The sequence below is a fragment of the Zingiber officinale genome, chromosome 8A (genome assembly GCF_018446385.1).
Source record: "Zingiber officinale cultivar Zhangliang chromosome 8A, Zo_v1.1, whole genome shotgun sequence".
NCBI lineage: Eukaryota > Viridiplantae > Streptophyta > Magnoliopsida > Zingiberales > Zingiberaceae > Zingiber > Zingiber officinale.
Genome location: NC_056000.1, coordinates 9,314,605 through 9,329,502, shown reverse-complemented (window position 1 = coordinate 9,329,502; position 14,898 = coordinate 9,314,605). Strand labels below are relative to the sequence as shown.

At 36.7% G+C, this 14,898-nt stretch overlaps 1 pseudogene; it reads left to right on the top strand.

The window, feature by feature from the left end:
- The window catches only part of LOC122010489, a 50,093-nt pseudogene extending 37,588 nt beyond the window's left edge, over positions 1 to 12,505 (top strand).
- Positions 12,506 to 14,898: the final 2,393 nt, after the last annotated feature.

Sequence of the window (14,898 nt, the reverse complement as noted above, 5' to 3'; positions counted from 1 at the left end):
AGATATGGCAGCTTAGTCTTTTAGTATAAGTGGGAGATTGTTAGAGTGTATACTAAAAGCCTAGCTTTTGGTATAAATATTTATCTAGAAATAAGAATCACATTGGTCAAATGTCTACATTTATGATAAATGTAGTTGCTCAATTAATTTATATTGTAGATAACATGGTGTGTGGTGTCACATACAGAAGATCATGTTATCAGTTTCTTATAAATTATAAACAGTAGCTCACGACCAAGATGGAAAGGAACAAACCATTGGAAGGTCGTAGTGTAATTAGGTATTAGTTTATCTTAACTATATAATTACACTAGTACACTTAGAGTGTATTGAGTAGGACCATTTGAGGTGGTTCCTTTTATACTGATTTTATAAAGGAACAAAGACCTCAGTTATTATGAAAGTGTGTGCTCTTAATCCTAATATAATAACAAGCACATATATTTGATATTTATTTCTTTAATTTATCAATGGGTGAGATTTAGTTCGATAAATCAATAAGCCCGATAAGTTGGGAAATGATATCACTTATAGTGTGTGTTGTTGATTGTAGAAGGAAACTGTGTCCTAGTGATCTAGGTTGAGAATGTCCCCAAGAGGAGCTCATAAGAATTGTCATGTTAAACCCTGCAGGTGGACTCAGTCCGACATGACGATGAAGTTGAGTGGTACTACTCTTGGAGCTAGATATTAATTAAGCGAGTTGTCAGTAACTTACTTAATTAGTGGACATTTGTTATCTTAAACACAGGGAGACTAACACACTCATAATAAGAAGGAGCCCAAAAATGTAATTTGGGATTGATGCGGTAGTTCAATAATAGTTCTTTAGTGGAATGAATTATTATTGATGAAATTAAGTTGTGTGTTCGGGGCGAACACGGGATGCTTAATTTCATCGGGAGACCAAAACCAATTCCTCCTCTCGGTCCCTATCGTAGCCTCTAGTATATAGAGATTTATACCCACCACATACCCACCTTCTTACCCATCCTATAGGGGCCGGCCAAGCTAGCTTGGAGACCAAGCTAGGGCCAGCCATGGGTATGTTCATGGGTGAATTCATGTGGCCGTGCCCTATTAAATAAAAAGGAATTTTAAAATTTAAAATTTTTCTTATGTGGATAATATAATTTAAAAGAGAGTTTAAAAATTTAAATCCTTCCTTTTATAAGATTCTACAAAAGATTAAGAGAAGAGTTAAAATCTCTTTCCTTATTTGTAGATTAAAATGTTGATTTTAATTTTGGTAAAAACTTTCCTTTTAATTATATTCATGATTTAAAAGAAAGTTTAAAAATTAAAAATTCTCTTTTATTAGTTTCTACAAAAGATTAAGAAAAGATTTAATATCTTTCCTTATTTGTAGATTGATAGGAGATTTTAATTTTTAGAGATAACTTTTCTTTTTGGAAATTATCCACATGTTTAAAAGAAATATTTTAATTTATAAAATTTCTTTTTATTAACCAATCATGAAGGGATTAAAATTATTGGAGAAATTTTTATAAATTTCTAGAAACAAATTAGGAAGTTTTAATTTTTGTTTTAATTAAAACTCTCCTTGTTTTGGGGAGAAGAGTGGCCGGCCATTATAATTTGAAAAGAGAAAATTATTTTAATTAAATAAATTTTCCTTTTCAATGGCAAAAGAATTAAGGAAGTTTTTATTAAATTTTCCTTATTTGCCAAGACCAAGGATTATAAAAGAGGGGGTAGAGGAGGCTTCAAAGCGAACGACTCTATTATTTTTCTCCCTCTTTTCTTCCTTGGGTGTGGCCGGCCCTTTCTTTCCTCTCCTCTCCTTTGTGTGGCCGAAACCTTCTCATGGTGGAGATAGCTTTGGTGGCCGGATCTAAGAAGGAGAAGAAGGAGAGAAAAGAAGCCTCTTTTCTAGCATCCCTTGGAGCATGGTGGTGGTGGCCGAACCTCTTCATCCTAGGAGAAGTTTTGATGGCCGAAACTTGCAAGGAAGAAGAAGGTGCTTGGTGGTTCTCATCTCGGAAGATCATTGCCCACACAACGTCCGAGGTTAGAAGAGGAATACGGTAGAAGATCAAGAGGTCTTTCTAAAAGGTATAACTAGTAATTTTTCTTTCCGCTTCATACTAGTTATTTTTAGAAATAATACCAAATACAAGAGGCATACGATTCTAGAGTTTCGAATTTGTTTTCGATATAGTGTTCTTTTGTTTTTTTTTCCTTGTGATTTGATTGTTCTTTTCGGTTAACCTAAAGTTATTTTAGGAAATTAAATATTAGCTTTCCATAAAAGGTTTTGTCTAGTCGGTGGTGGTTGCTCCCATATCCAAGAAGGTCATGTGCCTCGCCACGTCAGTACTGGGAACCAATTATGAAAATTAATATTTAATGGAATTAATAACTTAAGGTGATTTGGGTCGAACGTGTTAAGTTCCGCAGGAGACCCAAGTCAAAACCTAAAAGAACGAATAGATTAAGTTTTGGATCAAACGTGTTAAGTTCCGCAGGCGATCCAAAATTTAATTTAAAAGAACACATGGTAGCTAGGAAAAGGTTCAGACCTTTGTACAAAATTTTTGTACAGTGGAACCTCTAGGTTTTCCGAGTAGCAACCAACACAACTACAATGCACTTAAGAAGAAATTGAAGGATATGATGCATGACTTCCAGGTACTTGTATTAATACCTCATAGACAATTTGAGGTCAGCTACTAGTGTGCAGTATGTTTGATCAAGGTAATTTCTAGCAGATTTTGAGGCGAACTATCCAGAATGACTATAGAGAGGCATTTGAGAGATGGGTGTTCACAGGTTTCATTCTTTCTTCTTTTCTGACAAAAGTATTTAGATTTACTATTTCTGAATTTTTTTTTCTAGATTTGGCAATAACTGGAACTCGACCAACTGAGGAGGTAAGCATTATCACTATATGCTATTGGAAAATAATCATGCTGGATAATATAGACTTACAGTGAGCTGCTCATATTCATGTGTAGGTGATTGATCACCTAATTGAAACTGGAAATACTGAGCAAATATTTCAGAAGGCAATTCAAGAAATGGGAAGAGGGCGAGTATGTTGAGTTCTTTTTTGAGTACTAATTATGAACAAGAACATTAACTTACAGATAGTTTTTTAGTTGTTCAGAATAATTATTAATTGGTTCTCCAGGTAATTGGCACAATAGAGGAAATCCAAGAGAGGCATGATGTTGTGAAGGAGATAGAGAAAAAAAACTACTTGACTTGCATCAGGTAATTGTTTCAGAATAAACAAATAAATTAAAGAAAATTCAGATAAGTTACCCAGAAGATTTCTTCTTCTTCTTTTTTTCCGGTTTTCTTTTGGCACATAGGAGTTTATGGACATGGCTGTATTAGTGGAGACACGGGGAGAGATCCTAGATAACGTTGAGTCTCAGGTTTGTCTTCATTTATTCAAGACATGGATAGAATTAGATCTTTTATGATCTTGATCTTGACACTATTTATATAATCACAAGATGAGTATTTTTCTCCTTCGTGTTGGCCCTGGGACGGATTGACGGGGGCGCTAAGGACGAACGTATTCATCTTTTACCATCACAAGATAAGTATTTTTTTTTAAAAAAAACCTCAACTCTACAATTAGCCAACGCGATTAACCATGTGCAATTTTGTACATATGCTTTGCAGACTGCGAAAAGCCTCTCAAAGAAATCAAGAAAGTGCATGATAATAGTTATAATCATCTACTACCACTGGTGTGTAGTTTCAATTTCTTATAGACAATTAGATATTTGTCTCATCATAGCTGGTTTCATATAAGTTCCTTCTCATATGTTATTCCTCAAGAAAAAAAATAGATGTGTTTATTACTTTTTAATAAATCTATTATATTCAGGTCCCAATACCTTTATTGAAATTCTTTGAGAGCGGATGTTTAAGCCATCTTTGTCGACTATCCTTCAAGAGAATTCAAAGTAGGTAATATTCTCTTTTAAAATTACATTCTTATGTAGGAAAAGTGGCATTCATTTGCAAGCTAAGTAGCCTAGTGGTATATGGGTTGAAGCATAATTAGTAGGAAATTTAAGTATTCATAACTCTTTGGTAATTAGGTGTTTTAAGCTACAAGTGTTTTGGTTATTCATAACTCTTTTTGGTTTAGTGAGCCTTCTTTTTACAACTAGTTTGTTCAACACATGTGTAGGTGTATAGTTGTTTTGCTACCAGTGTTATATATATATATATATATATATATATATATATATATATATATATATATATATATATATATATAAGGGTGGTCATTTAAGATGGGATGATGTCTATTGTTTTGTTACGAGTGTTGTATATATTGCTTGTACTTCATATTGCTTTGGCTCGATAGATTTTTTTATAATTCTTTTTGATGTTATTGTATGATGCATATTAATCTACTAAGGCATTCAAATTTTAAATGGTTTATTATTCTCTTGTGTGTTGAGAAACGATAACGGTTAAAAACACAACGGTTAAAATAACAATGATTTATTGTTCTTTTCAATACAATGACAACGGATAAAACCCGTTGTCTATCAACAAAAAAATCCATGGTAAATTGACACATTGAAAAAAATAGGGCGCTCAAAAATAATAGTTAAAAATCGTTGTCTATTCAATTGAAATACAATGGTGAAAAACTATTGTCATTTTAGGAAATGATAACGATTTTAACATTAGTCTTTGAGCGCTTTATCTTTCTCAATGCGTTAATTTTCCATACTTTTTTAAAGTAAAAAATAACGGTTTTTAACTATTATCTTTTAGTATTTTTGTTGTAGTGGAAAATCAATTTATATATCTCATAAGAACTATAAAGTTAACTTGTATGTGTATTAAGACACATTAGACACAAGTATGATGTTAGGATGATGAACTAAGTTCATGTATCAAAATGAGCTATAATTTCATCAAAATATATAGATTTTATGTAGACCAATCATGGGAAAAGCTAATATGTAAGTCATGTGTATTCGGTCCAAAGATTATGACTGGAAATTATTTTTGAAAATAATTTCAAAAATAATTTTAAAAAATATTGGTGACGTCTATTTTTAATTTTCCCTATAGCATTTGACATAAGTAATGTCTATATGAAATTTTATGATTTTTCAAAAATCTTACAATTATTTATGAATTTCTAAATTTCGGTTTGAAATTAAGTTACAATTTCAAATACACCAATCGATTGACCACTATTACCAATTGATTGGTACATGCAGCAATCGATTGACAGTTAATACCAATTGATTGTCACAAGTAGCAATCGATTAGTAACTGATATCAAATGATTGGTAGCTACTGATTTTGGTTGAAATGAGTTTATTTCAGTCGATTAAGCCATATTTAAGTAATTTAGCTATTCCCAACCCTTTGAAATGCTTGAATAAGTATGTAAGAGTAATTTCTTAATGAAAATGAGAGAGAGATGGTTAAAGGAGAATGATGTGAAAGTGAGGAAGAGATTTAGATTCAAGGTTGAATTTTTTAACTTCATGATTTAAATTTTAAGATTTCCTAAAAGTTTAGGAGCTCTAAATCATTGTTACTACAATGGTTGAAGATGGAGTATGTTTGAGGGGGAGGTCCACCTTAAAGCCATGATTTAGGTAAGAAAGGAGCAATTTTGAAGGGTAATGGTTGAATGCTCAAGGTGGAGCGTCGGAAACAATGGGAGATAGAGAACCTCCATTGGGATGATGGAAAGTTAAGATGAATGAAATTTTGAAACAAATTTTTGATGTGTGTCAAAAAGGGAGAATGTAGATTTAAGAAAGAAAACTCTCATTCATGCTTTGGCATGAGAAGAAGAAAGTTGGGCTAATAAGTTAACCTAACTTCAACATATTGTCAAAAATTTAAAAAAGGGAAGATTGTTAGTGCAATCAACCTCTGGTCAAAGTTGACTAGGTTGATCAAGTTCAAATTGACTCAAGCTTGGATTTCGATTTTTTGATAATATATGAGAGAGAACGATCAAGTAGATCAAGGGTGACCGAATACTTGATGATGTCAAAAGTCCAACGGAAAGTTGGTAAGAAAAAAGTCGAAGTGAATCACGGAGGATCAGACACTTGACACAGATGAGAAGTCTAAGTGAGTCACAGAGGATCGGACACTTAGAACAAGAAAAAAAACCAAGTGGGTCACGAAGGACCGGACACTTAGCACAAGAGAAAAGTTCAAGTGGCTCACAGAGGACCGAACACCTAGTGATCTAAAGTCCAACGGAAAGTTTGCAAGAGAAAAGTCTACGTGGGTCATGGAGGACAAGAAACTTGATGATCGAATGTCCAACGGAAAGTTGACAAGGGAAAAGTACAAGTAGATCAAAGGTTGACTGGACACTTTGTAAGAAAATCTCGATAGGCCAAAGTTAATCGAATATCGGGCAACATGAAGTGTCAACAAGTCTGTATTAAAAAGGACAATCAGATACAGAGCAATACGTGATTTCAGTATTAAAAAGGATGAAACAAGAACAATTGATTGACAAGAAGTGGAAATCGATTAGCAAACCTTAAACCCAGAATTCTGGGTTTGCTGATCGGAATTGATTGGGGGGAATCGATTAGAAGCAAGCATTCAATTGGAGAAATCGATTGGCAACTTATAGAGTCGTCAATTTGGGTTGAGCTCGTTGAGTTAACCTACATTGCCAAATAATTTAAGCGGGTTGGGTTGAAATTTTATCAACTCATTTAAAATCGAGTCCAAGCGAACTGACTCACCTAGGCCCGTGATTAGGGATGTAAATGAACCAAACGGTTCGCGAGTTATTCGGAGCTCGGTTCGATAAAAAACTTGTTCGAGTTCGTTTGTTTATCTTATCGAGCTGAGCTCGAGCTTGATTTCGAGCTTGACAGTTTTATCGAGCTGAGCTCGAGCTTAAGGATATTCGGCTTGTGAGCTCGCGAACATGTTCATTTGTAGGCTCATGAGCCAAAAAATGAGCCTTAAAAGGAGCCTTAAATCGAGCCAAAAAACGAGCTCTAAAACGAGCCAAAAAAATGAGTTCTAAAACGAACCTTAAAATGAACTTTAAAATGAGCCAAAAACGAGCTCTAAAATGAGCCTGAAAACGAGCCTGAGCTCGCTTAACGAATTAGGCTCATTAACTATGATAATCGAGCTAATAACGAGCCAAGTTCGAACTGTACGCGAGCTTGATAATTCCAAAATGAGCCGAGCTAGAGCCTTGTAATAAAAGTTCGATTCGAGCTCGAGCCAAGCTTGAGCCCAAATATAACTTAAAAGAGTCGAGCTCGAGCCTAATACTGTTCGGCTCGGTTCGTCTCATTTACATCCCTACCCGTGACCTACACAGATTGGTGTGCGACAAGCTTGGGTTGACACGCGGGTTGAGGGAAAAAATCCTCAAAACTTAAAATTAAAGTGAAAAACTCAATGAGTTCATGGGTTTGGTCGGATCTGTAGCTCGCCTGGACCTGCGAGTATACAAAGTCCCTTTTTATCATTATGGTGTAAGTTACTGGATTTCAATTGATTTTTTTTCTTGTGTGTGTTATTCAAACATGTCAGCTTTGTAAATGGCATTGCCACAATCAAGGGTGGAACTTATAAGTACCTCGGGTTAGTTTTGATATGGTAAACTGAGTTACATTAGGTCATGTGGATTTGATGCCTTGTGTCTAAGTGTGTAGAGACTTAGTGTTGGATTGTAAAGACGCTAGAGGAGGCGGTGAATAGTATTCATTGCTTTTTCGAAAGTTGGGAATACACAGTAGAAAAGAAACATGAAAATACAAACGCTAATGCAAGTAGTTTTACTTGGTTTGAAGCCTTCAACGACTCCTACTCCAAGACTCGTACTCATTGAGTGCTTTTGTTGGGAAATTCATTAATAGTTCGAATGCTACAAAATTGAGGTAAAAGAACTATAAGGAAAAGTTACCGACAATAGAGTAAATAAGTAAAACTTGATTGTCGGCTGTCAGAGGAGTGTTACAACATCGTAAGAGCTTTTTCAGAACAACGCTCAAGAGTGAAAGTTGGAGCACTTGATGTCTTAAAGATGCTAATCAAAGCCTCCTTTTATAGCCTTGTCCAGGTGCCTAGAGCCCCTCTCGAGTGCCTAAACTGTGCTAACATGGCAAGCTCTCTTCGAAACTTCATCTCTGAAGTTTATCTACCTCCAGGCGTCCGTACCCCCTCTAGGTGCCTGGATTACTGACGTGGACCGACCAATTGTTGTGGTCCACCACACCGTGAAGATCAACTTTCATTGGTGTGGGCTCCTTGAGCAACTCCGGGTGCTCGGACCGCCTGGGTGTCTGGCCAGGCACTTGCTCGGGGTCGCTGCCTCAGCGAAACTTGCCCAGGTGCTCAGATCACTTTTTGCCTTTCTTTTTCCTACAACAAAAAAGTTAGTCCATGTATAAAAATTACCCTGCAAAACAGAGTTAGCACATTAAAAATATAATCAAATTACTTAGATCCTGTCTTCCCAAGACCAGGATCTAGTAATGGTCTCAGCTTAGACTTCCCAAACGGTTCTAAGCTAGACTACGCCTTAAGTCTCATCGGGATTCTTCCTCACTAGATCTCTCTCCTCCAGTGACTTACCTTACATACCATTTGCAGACTTCCTTGATGTCAGGTCCTTTGACCCACCAAGACTTCCTGTCAGATCTCAACCAATCTGAACTTCTGCCAGTTGTTAACTCAATTAAGTTCCTCCTGCCAGATTTCAACCAATCTAGACTTTCTTTTGTTAGATCTCAACCAATCTGGACTTCATGCCACCTATCAACCTAGCTGGACTTCAGCAATTGGTATTCTGGTCCTCTAGACCTATCAAGTCCTGCACACTTGGTAAAAAGGTTAGACAAACATAATATCTAATTTTAATCCATTTGTCATTCATTAAAACTCAGGTTTGATCATTGGTACCAATTACATAAATAATCTTCCCCTTTTTATACAATGACAACCTGAATTAAAGTTAGAAAAAAATATACAAAAACATATATAAAAAATGTGACAAGAGTTTGTTGAGTTAATTTATTTTTCTACCTAACCCTTCCCTCCCCCTTTGGCATTTATCAAAAGGCAAAAAATAAACAATGTATAAGAACATAATAGAAAGGAAGTTAGTAGCAAAATAATAGTCAAAAAAGCAATGCATGGAGTAAGAATCCAGAAGCTATGAATATAAAGTAATAACAAAAATATAACTCAAAATGTCTACTCAGAGGAGGATGACGGATGGTGAGCTAGACCCCATGATCGAAGTATCTCTAGATTCTACTGTTGTCTAGCCGCATCTCCTGATGGCTAGTCTTCATCTCCTCCCGAAGATCATGTACCTTCTATTGTAAGCTAGCCATAGATGTCTATAGACGGGTAACTCGGTCCGAAAGAGTAGGATCGACTGGAGGTGGTGGTATCGGTAGATACTCAAGCATCAAATTTGCCTCTGGAGGGCAGGAGGATGTTGGGCAGGCTGAGGCTGATCTGGCTAATGTTGGGTTACCCTCAAGACACTATACCCTAATCATTTATATGTATGGAAGCTAACAACAAATTCCTAGCACATATCATCTAGAACTCATTTAGAGGTATGATATCAATATCTAATGAGTGTAAGTAGGTCGTCAGTATATGACAGTAAGGTATGTGGACTCGTCTATGAGTCACCCTTGCTAGTGGTGTAACCCCTAGTATTATGGGATTTCACCAGTGGAGATAGAGGATACCACCCTTTGTTCCACGTAAAAATTGTCTCTCCATGCTTGAATTACTGGATTCACCACTACTTGTCGTCTAGTGCAGATACTGACTGAGTAGATAATGGTACGAAACATGTGAAGGCTAATATCATTATCTAACCTCTGACAGAATGCATAAAGGAGGAAAGAGTGAAAAGGTTGCATTATAGCGACGTCTCTAGTGGTGAGTGTCAAGATACACTTCACCAAGACCCAATAGAGAATGTAATGTTGAACACTAAGTGTGATTGATCTAAACTGGGTGACCGTTGGTACCCTCTCACCTACAAAAAAATATGACTATATCATATCCAAAGTGATGTGGGAGTAGGGATAACAAAATGGTAAATCTTTTGGAGGGTAACAGACAAAGAGAGCAGCTGAGGGTTGCAGATCTAGGAAGTCTCTAAGGATAGTAGGAGATAATGTGACTTCCATAGTAGCGACACTAGAAGTGTATGTAAAATCGTCGACTTTGACCAAGTAATTGTACAATTCGGCACACAAACTTGGGTTAACTGAACTAGAACAATAAACTAGTCTATGTAATGGATAATACTCAATAACTTCTATACTAGGAATGCATGAACGTTGAAAGAAAGTCCTACATAAATACTGACTAGGTAAGGGCACATAAGAAATGGATGAAAATCTAGCCCTATGTTCTTCAGTGGGAAACCTAGGGCCATTGCTAGAAGTCCTAGAGGGGCCAGCACCAACATCAATTGTTTTTTTCCTACTCAATATTACAATAATAAAAATGAAAAACTAAACTATTATTAAAATGATAAAAAAAAGTTTATGTCCGAGTTTTAACGAGGCATTCTAAATATTTATAAAAGAAATGATGAGCGACCCCAGTTGACATAGCAACAAGGCTTGAGAACCAGACGAGAAAAAGTTTAAGATTTGTGTGGGAAGAAAAAAAACTTTTTAAAATTTAATTGTTCTTTTGTTTTTTTTCTTCGGTTTGGTGAAAAACATAAAAACAACAAAGGAGAGGGCAAGTGTGAAGACCCAATTTTGGTCATGGAGAAGGACACTAGTGGATACTATGCTATGTTGTAATGGTATGGTGACCATTCATCTAGCCATGACCCTTCACCCAGCCTCTTAATGGATGACCTTCTACCTAGCCATGACCTTTTATCTAGCCATGACCCTTCACCTAGCCTCTCAACGGATGCCCCTCCATCTAGCTATCTCTTCATATGCCTTGGTCACACCTTTCATGACTAGAAATAGCCAATGTATTGTCTTCCAAAGGCACACTCAAATCCTTTGATCAACACTTTGTGAAATTTGTCCAAATCTCAACTGCATTTTGTGCAAATTTTTTCCCAAGTTCGATTAACACGCATAAGTTCAAGTCCTGTAAAGTTTCTGTCCAAAATCGAAGAAGCTTCTGACCAAGTAAGTAGGCTTTTCAATTTCGATTATAACTTTGTATGATCTATGTTTTCTTTTCATTATTAATCATTTTATATTGCTCATTTTATCATTCTAAATTCTAAGATGCACTTTCTGAATTCCAAGATGCATTGTTATAACTCAAGTTAGATATGGTAAAAGGAAATTTTCGAAAACATGCTAAAATATGACAAGTTATAGCCCTGATGCAGAGTGTATTAATAATTGATACATGATCCCACCCTTTAGAGGAATTACATATATGGGACTTATCAGTAATATCATGGAAAACAAGATAATTAACAGTAATATAAGTATATGTTTTCAATTAAATTATGTTTCTGCCATGTTTTATGAATTATGTTCCTGTCATGAATTCTGAATGTCTTGTTATGTTCTATATTCTATCATTCTATACTCAATCGACCCCCACTTACTCAGTGTTTTCCAGAGTACTCACCCTCTTACTCCCATCCCCAGATAAAGACGAGGAACAAGTCAAGAAAAAGAAGTAAGAGATGCTTTGGAGCTGGTAATGGAGCCTTGTTCAAGCAATTATTTCTTTTAGTTCATGTTATCTTTACTTGTATGCTTCTGCTTATCACTTTTGGATTTTTAGTTTGTAGAGACAATATTTCTATTATATCATTACCGGTTTAGTATTCACTATATGAGACTTATTGTTTTCGAGTATTTATATTCACGAGCAATGCCAGTGTCAGTACGCGTAGGTCTTGGTGCATGACATTATAGTGGTATCAAAGCCAAGTTTTAAAATTCGGTTGGGACATTTTGTATGCAAATCTGATGAAGCTGGATTTTCGACAAATGGCAAGTGCCCCTCCGAAATAGCTCAACTAGCAAAAATCATGATCCCTTCATCGTGACGCATGCCATTTTTCTACTGAATTCCATCGTTTAGACCTCTAAAATCATGTTTTTGCTATTTCAGGAAGGTTTATGATTACCTATACCTTCACTTAGGAAAGTCAAAATTTGATTTCGCCATTACTTAAGGAGTTATCTTTGAACTATCATGAACTATTTCACTTATCCGATTTTAGGAAATGGCCGACAGACCCCTCCGGAACAATCGTAACCCCAACTATGCCAACAACAATAACAATGAAGATGCAAACCCTCCCCTAAGAGTTAGCCTCAGCCAAGAAGATTTAATAGTCATCACTACCATCGTAGCAACCACCCTGCAAGGCTTAGCGACCCTAAGCGTTAATCAAAATGCCAACTCGCCACCAGAAGCTCAACCGCATGGCATTAAGTACCACTATGAGTCTGTTAGGAAGAACAAAGGCTCGACGTTTGATAGCAACCCCAACCTAGAAGTTAGTCAAAACTAGCTCAAGAATATCGAGACTCAGCTTTGACTACTAGAAATACCGGAGGTGTTTAAGGTGGACGTTGTGACACCCTTCTTAGAAGATAAGGCACGCAAGTGGTGGGAAATCGTTTCACCAGCAATGACTGAAGCTGGACCAGTGACATGGCAACAATTTAAAGAGATATTCTTGAAGCAGTATTATTCGACTGAGTTTAGGTTACAAAAGCGAAGTGAATTTGAAAACTTTACTCAGGCTCCAGGTATGTTCGTAGTGGAGTACACCTCAAAGTTCAACTCACTTAGGATCTATGCCCAACCATCATGGTAGATGATGCCTTGAAGCTATATTGCTTCAAGAAGGGTTTGAGTAGCCAAATTCAATCAACATTAGTAGTCTACAAGCCAACCAACTTCGTCGATCTGATGAGAGCAGCCATTAGAGCTGAAACAAACTTCAAATGGCGTGAAGATGAAGGCAAGAACAAGCAATCTCTCACGAGTCAGTGTTCCCCAAGTGAACAAAGGTTAAAATAACCCAACCTATCGAGTGGCTCGTCGAAAGGACCCCCTTTCACTTCACCCTCCCAAGCATTAAGCCATGTTCTACTTGTAACTTAAGACATCTTGGAGAATGTTGTAGGATCTCTGGTGCATGCTGCAACTGTGGGAAGATGGGACATCGAATTATAGATTATCCTTAACCCAAGAAACAAGGGATGGTGTCAAATTTTGTTGCGATCCAGAATAAACCAAAGGAGAATAAGCCCAATGCTCGGGTGTTCGCTATGACTCAAGAAGTGGCGGAAGACGTAAGCGATGTGGTGGCAGGTACCATCTAATCAACAAAATGACTGGCTATGTATTGTTTAACTATGATGCCACTTATTCTTTTATATCTAAAAGATTCACTAAGAAGTTTAGACTCAAAGCTGAAATAATTAGTGAACCATATAGAGTAGCGAACTAGCGATGCCCACTAATAAGGCCATCAAAACTCATAAGTTGCATTGAAGTTGTCGGGTCAGTATTGGTAATCATTCATTCGAAGTTGATATGATTCAACTAAAAATGGTTGAGTTTGATACCATTCTTGGAATGGATTGGTTGGCCAAGAACCATGTATTGTTGGATTGTCATAGGAAGAATGTCAAACTTTGGACTTCAAGCCAAGAAGAAATCATCTACCATGGCAAGGCCAAGGAAAAGAGACTACTCCTATCCGCATCTCAGACTTGGGAAACCATGAGGAGCGGTGGTGGAATCTATCTAGCTATGATAAGTGAGGTGGAAGAGAAGTATGAGGCCAGGCTAGAAGAAATTTCAGTCATTCAAGAATTCCTAGATGTATTTCCTAAGGAACTACCTGACACCGTTCCAAATCATGAAGTAGACTTTGAAATTAATTTGGCACCATTCCAGGTGTTGTACCAATATCAAAGGCACCCTACCGAATGACCCCGGCAGAACTCAAAGAACTAAAAGAATAACTTCAAGAGTTGTTAGAAAAGAAGCAAATCAGACCGAGCACATTTCGATGGGGAGTCACAGTTTTATTTGTGAAGAAGAAAGATGGGAGTATGAGATTGTGTATCGATTATTGGGAATTGAATAAAATCACAATCAAGAATAAGTACCCCTTCCAAGGATAGACGAACTCTTCGACCAACTTAAAGGAGCTACAGTGTTCTCCAAACTTGATTTAAGGTTAGATTATTACCAGCTGAAGGTCAAGGCCGAAGATATACTAAAGATGGCTTTTAGAACCAGGTATGGACACTACGAGTTCATGGCAATACCATTCGGCTTAACCAATGCCCTGACAGCATTTATGGATCTCATGAATAGAGTGTTCAGACCATATCTTGATAAATTTATGGTGATATTTATCGACGACATCCTCATATATTCACCAAGTGAAGAAGGCCACAAAGAGCACTTTCGCCTTACCCTCCAGACACTGAGAGAAAATGAACTATATGCCAAATTCAAGAAGTGCAAATTTTGATTAAAAAGTGACACCTTCTTGGGTGACATAATTTCCGAAGCAGGCGTTTCTATAGACCCCAAGAAAGTGGAAGCAATTTTAGATTGGCCAAAACCAAAGACAGTAATAGAGATTAGAAGCTTTTTGGGGCTAGCTGACTATTATTGAAAATTCGTTGAAGGATTTTTTTCGATAGCTATAACTCTCACCAAGCTTACACAAAAGAACTCCAAATTTAACTGGAGTGAAGAATGTGAGAAGAGTTTTGTAACTTCGAAGAAAAGGCTTGCATCTACACCAGTACTAGTACTACCCGCAGAGGATAAGGGCTTCACTATTTACAGTGATGCATCAAAAGGAGGTTTGGGGTGTGTCCTCATGCAAGAGGGAAGGGTTATTGCTTACGCTTCATGACAACTAAAACCATA